This window comes from Rhinopithecus bieti, unplaced genomic scaffold (assembly GCF_001698545.2).
Source record: "Rhinopithecus bieti isolate Rb0 unplaced genomic scaffold, ASM169854v2 scaffold_15087, whole genome shotgun sequence".
NCBI lineage: Eukaryota > Metazoa > Chordata > Mammalia > Primates > Cercopithecidae > Rhinopithecus > Rhinopithecus bieti.
The window spans coordinates 2,905,744-2,913,026 of record NW_016808547.1 but is presented as its reverse complement, the minus strand read 5'-3'; positions in this window follow the sequence as shown (position 1 = coordinate 2,913,026).

The following is a 7,283-nucleotide window of genomic DNA, read 5'->3' as shown; positions in this document are numbered from 1 at the left end:
AAGCTCAACAAAGCCTTTCAGCATTTCCCAGAGATAGTTTCTAATTTCCAAAGTCAGCTTTCATTTCCATTTTTTCTCAATAAACGCTCCTGACACCTCCTAGCTACCTCTCCATGCCAATTTTCCACCCATTCTCTTTCTCCTTACATGCATGCACACATTTATACACACAGCCAGTGGGAAAGGCGAAGTCTTCAGACTAGACTCCTTGGCATGCAGTATTTTGGAAAGCTGTTTTGTTTTTGGAGTTTTCGTTTTTGATAGTGTCTTTTTAGTACTTATGTAGGTTTCTGGAAGGGAAGCCTAAAGCTTGTTTCACTAGATAATCTCCGCCAAGCATCTGAATCCTGAATTGACAGACATGATACAAGAATGCCATTTCCTGAGCCATTTTAGAGCCCATCAGGGTGAAGACTCATGAATGCCTTCAGCCAAGAGCCCTGGGTCTTCCAGGCCCCTGCCTTTCTCAGGGCATGGCTGCTGAGTTCTTCCTTGGACTCCCTGTCATTATCCAGTTGCTTATAATAATAAATGTCATTTGTAAGTTATCTATGGCCATTTCTGTTATTGCTGACCAAATGAAACTTACCAAATAAAGAAGTTGCTGCTAAGAGTGGAGATTTTCAATTACAAGAATGTCAGAGAAAATGAGTTGTGGTAAGGAGAGGAGAGAAGTAAGGATTTGCTCATCTTTCTGTCCTTGTCTGAAGAGTTGGCAATCCTTGCCATGCCACAGTGATATAATTAGTAAAACTGTTGCTTCTCTTGGGAGTTGACTCAATAATAATATTCCATGATTTTAGCATGTTTCAGTTACTTCTAACAGCCCTTATGGTACACGATGAGAGAAACAAGCTCCAGTCTAAGATAGCTATAACAAAAATTGAGAGAGAATAGCATAGGATGCATGTAGTTTCGTTGAGCAAGGCGTTTTACGTTTGTCAACAGAAATCTGAGTCAGCTGAGGGTTAAATAATTGTATTCCTTACCAAGTTGCAAGAGTCAAATTTGCCACTGAATCCTCTTTATAAAGCCGAAGTGAAAGTTAAGGCTAAGTGTTATGTCCTGACCAGAAAACTGGAGGTTTACGGTGATCACAAGTCAAAGAAGTCTGAGAACTCTGGGGATCTCCCTCTGATCTCTTTATTCTTTCAATGCATCTTTAAAAGAAAGAGAGTAGAGGAATGGGTAATCTCCAAAGACTGTGAACTTAGAAAAGAGAGACTCCTTGACGTAACATTGGAATTCATTGCCAGATGTGACCTTAGGTTTTCTCCCACTGGGGAAAAGGATCTTGGTGAATAGAATTGAACAGAGACCTCTTTGGGTGTGCGGGAGGAAAGGATCTGTGTATATTTGCACACACGTGAACATGCACGTGCATGCATATGTGTTGGTCAGTCAAGGGGTGGAATGTAGTGAACATCTATTACTTGATTCACCCATCTTCTATTGTCTTTCCAGAAGCAGGCCTCCAATTGAGGGTGGCATGATTTTATTCTCCTCCATCTTTTAATTTTTTTAACTTTTTTGTTGTTTTTAGAGACAGGGTCTTGCTGTCACCCAGGCTAGAGTACAGGAGCATGATCACAGCTCACTGCAACCTTGAACTCCTGGGCTCAAGCAATCCTCCTGACTTAGCCTCCAAAGCAGCTAGGACTACAGGCTCATATCACCACAACCAGCTAGTTTCAAAAAAAATGTTTTGGAGAGACAGCTCTCACTTTGTTGCCCAGGCTGTTTTCAAATTCCTGGTTTCAAGCCATCCTCCCGCCTCAGCTTCCCAAAGCACTGGTTCTACAGGAGTGAGCCACTGCACCTAGCCCTCCATCTTTAATGTTTCCAAAAAAGGAGACATGTGTATACAATGGGACCCATGATTATGCAATATGGCTACACATCTCAGGCTGTTTCTGATTTACACTGAGTCAAAGTCCTTTCTAATTAATTTCCAGTTTGAATTAAGACATTTAAATATCAGCCTGGCTGCTCTCTGTGTCTAGGTGATACTTTCTCTGGAACTATCACCAGCGGTCAGTTCCCTTCATGTGAATTGGAACACAAAGAAAGCCAGATTACAGTGAGAGAAAAGCATGAAGCAGCTCTGCTGAGAAGGAGGCGTAATAAAGAGCAGCCAGGATCTTCCTACCGCTCCAGTCTGTCCATTAACGCTGACTGCATCCTCGCCTGGGATGTATGATTCCCTTGATTTGCATGATTCTGCTCAATTCTTAGTGTAATAAGGTCACCCTTTGGCTTAAGCTGGCTCAAGGTTTCTATTTCTAGAAACCAAGAGAATATTAAATAATATTTATTATTACATATAAAATTTACATGTTAAAACTTTATCCTGAGTATGTCACCCCTTCCCCAAGTTTTCTCTGCATTTTTAACAAATCTTTATCACAGTACTTATTACAGTGGACAGTAATTATTTTACACATATGCCACCCACTAGACTATGAATTCATTAAGACCCAGGATGTTGTCTTATTCATCTCTTGATCCCCAGATCTGATTGCAGAGTTAGCTGCCAAACCAAGCACCTAAAAGCAGATGTGGGAGGCAGAGCCTGTTGCGGGAACAACACTTCCTGCCTTGGCAACTGCTTCATAGGGAAGCTCCTGATTCCCCTGCTCTATTCACTCCAGGGAGTCATGATGTTTCCTTGTCACCTCTGCACAAGAAGTCCAGGAAATTGAGATGTGGTGAGAGGGAGCGTGTTGGTGCTGTTTAGCTAAGTGATAGCCACGAATTAACCTACTCACCTGCCCGATCATCTCAAAGAGGGATACAAATGCCCTGCCTTCTAGGAGCCCTAACTAATTTCGGAAACTGAGCAGAAGCTGGGCCATGGAGTGGGCAGGTCAGCACAAACTCCAATGTCCCCTCGGCCAGGCCAAGCACTGTCATGGAGCACCGTGGCTCAGTCTGATTATGGCAGACGACAGTGGGTTCCCATCACATGGATGTGGGTGTATGAGGAGCAGGGGTCATGACATGAGGCAGTTTGTCCTTAAGAGCCAGGAGCAGCCCAGCCCCCTAACCTGGATGAATCCCAGAGCAAGAACACAAATGGAGGCCACACTCTCTATGCCTAAATGTTTAAAAGTTATAAACTCAGATGACAAAGTGCTAAGCAGAGCATGTTTTAGCTTCCACCTTGACAATTACACCTTCCAGTACACCTGGAAGCCAGGTTCAGATTTGGAGTTGCTGGATTTCTTGGAGTCCTGTCCAGAAACATGGATATAACAAGAAGAGCGGGCCCACCTGTCACTCTTCCCTTCCCACTCCTGGCTCTCAGATCTGAGGGTGGTCCTGGTCAAGAAGAAAGGTGGCTGTCACCTGAAGGGGTTCTCATGTGGGGCAGAAGGCCAGCCACTGATGGTAGCCACTAAATGGTAGCCATGAATTAACCTACTGACCTGCCTGATCATCTCAAAGACAGATGCAAATGGCCTGCCTTCTAGAAGCCCTAACTAAGTTTGGAACCTGAGCAGAAGCCAGGCCATGGTGTGGGCAGGCCAGCATAATCTCCAGTGTCCACTCGGGAAGGCCAAGAGCCTCTGTGGGACACAGAGCATAATCCATGGAAGTCAACACAGGCTGTCTGTGAGCAACCTTCAAAGCTATGTAAAATAACTTCAGGGGCCTGCCCACCAGCCTTGTGTTCCCGCAGATAGATCCTTCTGGGTCTGGGTCAAGGTAGGAAGGCAAGGCAAGGTTCTCCCCAGAGGGATAGCGGAGAGGCCTCTGAGCAAGATTTCTGGGGCACACAGGTGCTCTGATCAAGTCTGTCTGCGGGGCAAAAGGTGAATCATAGACTCAGGGGCCATCTGAGAACTGTACTCACAAGGAGGCCACCAGGCCTGGGCTTGGTTAGCCACTTAGGAGTTTGGAAGATGGTGCAGTGGTGAAGGCAGCAGCCATTGCCGGAGCCCAATGGTCACAGCCTTGTCACTCAATTCTGGATCTAGAGAGTTTGGCTTCATTCCAAGTGCCCACTCTCTCCTCCCTTCCCCTAGCGAGATTGTTAATGTCCTTCTGACCTCCGGCTGGCTTGGATGTTCCTGAGCCTGCAGGTGGGGACCTCCTAGGCTACAGATATGAGGGACTGGGTAGGAGGCTGGGGAACAAGGTGTGGCAAGTGGGAAATTTCTAGGGAAATCACAAGCCCCAGGAGGTCTAGAGTGGTGCTAACCAGCATCCTAGCAACCGGCCTCATGTGGCTAATTGGGCACTTCAGATGTGGCCAGGCTGAAATGAGGTGTGCTGTAAGTGTAACACACACACCAGAGTTTGAAGAGTGAGTAGGAAAAATAGAAGGTAACTATTCCATTAATAATGTTTATGTCAGTGACATGTTGAAACAATCATATGGTTCTATATATTTCTTTACATAAAGCACATTACCAAAATTAACTTTACCTGCTTCTTTTCACTTTTCAAAATACGGCTGGTAGAAAAATTAAAATTCCATATGTGACTCATATTGCATTTATATTAGACAGTACCCACAGACTTTCTCTGACAGAGGACAGAGAACATAGAAGATGAAGGAAGGAGATGAAGAAAGAAGGTGAAAGAGGAAAAGGATTTTTTTTTTTAGCACGAGGAATTTTGCCACAAAGCTCACATTCATTTCATGCTTACTACACTCCAGACACTGATCAAATAACTTTCTTTTTTTTTACTTTTTTGAGATGGAGTCTCACTGTGTCACCCAGGCTGAAGTGCAGTGGCACAATCTCAGCTCACTGCAACTTCTGCCTCCTGGGTTCAAGCGATTCTCCTGCCTCAGCCTCCTGAGTAGCCAGGATTACAGGCGCCCACCACCACGCCTGGCTAATTTTTGTATTTTTAGTAGAGATGGGGTTTTGCCATGTTGGTCAGGCTGGTCTCAAACTCCTGACCTCGTGATCTGCACGCCTTGGCCTCCCAAAGTGCTGGGATTACAGGTGTAAGGCACCGCACCCAGCTGATCAAATAACTTCTTTATGTCTATGCAATATTTTATTTCATCTTCACAGCAGCTCTATCAGGTTTCTATTACTATTATTTCCATGTTAGTGATGTGGAAATTTAGGAAGTATAAGTAACTGGCCCAAGGTCTTACAGATAGGGAACTGTAGGGCTGGGAACTATATGGAACTAGTAAGACCATCCTAAGTTCTTTTATCCTTTATCCTTTACCTACATGCAACCAAGCTAGAAGCTGTATGTATGTTCTCACTGACTTTTCAAACAATCTCTGAGCAAAGGCTGCATTTTTAGAGATTTCTCATTATGGTTAATATTGACATGTGTATTTTTTTGTTTTTTTTAGTAGAGAGCTTATTGTTTGTTCCTTGAGCAAAAATAAGAGGACTCACAGCAGGTTCAATGGTTCTGGATGTCAGACCTCAACCCTAGTCTTGCAGGGACCATTCCCATCTTCCACCCCTCCATGGTACAGATGTATGATGTCAGATCCTCTGAAATTTTAGCTCAAGAAAATTGGATGGGACCTAATCAGCTGAACAAACAAGGCTGCAAATTGATCCTGACATGGGAAGTCATCAAGAATCTGCAACAAAATTTCCAAGCTGTCAAAACAGTTCAATATGCATTCACTTAGAGCATGGGGGATTAAAAATTCCAATTCTCCACCAGATACCAGTGATGAGTGGGGAAAATGAATGGGCTGTTATAAACCTAATCTTCTGACGCTAATTGTCACTGGAGCAGCACAGGACACAAACATCATTCTCTCCTGCAGCAGACTTGGGAGTGCAATTGGATTTTGATCTGGCTCTTTGTCGCCAGTGGGGGCATTTCAGGACAGGACCCCTCTGTTTGGAAGATGAATCACTGTGCCTTCTTAACACAGCAAGGACCCAGTCCTGGGGCATGGTCATGTCTTTCTGGCCTCCCTTGGCACCGCACAGCAATGCTGGGTCCCTTCAAGTCAGACAGTGGCACCAGGGCTACTGGGGTCTCTCAGTCAGATCAGCTGAAGGGCTGAGAGGAAGGCACACATCCCAGGACTCTTGTTAGTTTCCTGGGGCTACCATAACAAAGTGCTCCAATCTGGGTGGTCTAAACCACAGATATTTATTGGCTCACCATTCGAGAAGCTAGAAATCTGAAACCAAGGTGTTGACAGGTTGGTTTCCTCTGAGACTGAGATCGAGGCTGTGTTCCACCCCTCGCTCCTAACTTCTAGTAGCTTACCAGCAATCTTCAGTATTCCTTGGCTTATGGTTGCATCAGCATGATCTCAGCCTCCATCTTCCCATGGCGCTCTCCCTGTGTGTGGGTGTCTCCCTATATGTATCTAACCTTGTGTCTAAATTTCTCCTTTTTATAAAAGGACACGGCCATATTGGATTTGGGCCCACTCTAATGACCTCATCTTAACTTGATCATCTTCAAAGACACTACTTCCAAGAAGGTGACCTTCATAGGTAGTGGAGTTGAGGGTCTCAGTATCTTTTGGGAGGGGGACACAGTTCAGTCTGTAACACCTGGGATGGCTGGTGTTCCCTCGAAGAACAATTATATCCCTAAACAAGGGTCTGCCAATGGGCAAGAGTCATTCATTGGCCTAACACTTCCCTGCCATAGACCTGGCTTTCTCCTGGGCTCCCAGGGACCTGTTGTGGGGTAGTAGACAGCGGACTTGGGAAGGCAGTGCCCTTTTCTCTCCTAAGACCCTCACCCTGGATCCTGTGGGGGAAGTTCTAAGGCCATGGATGCTGTCTTGCTCTGTCAGGGCTCAGGCACCAGGGTGAGGCAGAGCATGAGCTGATCTCTGTCCATCTTCTTCATCTGTACCTGTAACAGGTGGTGCCTCACCCAGACCTGCATTGAAGTCTAGACTTTGTCATTGATCAGCCATGTGACCTTAGACATGCTCTTTGACCTCTTCCAGCCTCACTTTTCTCATCTACAAATGGGGGCTAGGATGCTCACTTCTTTTCACATGTTGTGGTGAGAATGCAGGAGGTGAGCCTGTGTCTGGTACAGTATTGGTACATAATAAGTGGCGGCCTTTGTCACTGAGGCCTTGCTTAGTCAGAGCCTGACTTGGAGAAACCAGTCCCCCTCTCTGAGAAGTCACATAGCAGGTGGCATTCTGAGACCAGCATTGCCAGGGACCACTTCTTCTGGCCAATGACATTCACACCTGGCTTCAAACCCTCTGGAGGAGCTCTCCTTGCATATCCCTATGTGCATTTGCCTTTCAGAGGCAACTGTGGATGTGGCAGCCCTAGAGTTGGGACCAGATAAGCAGGGAG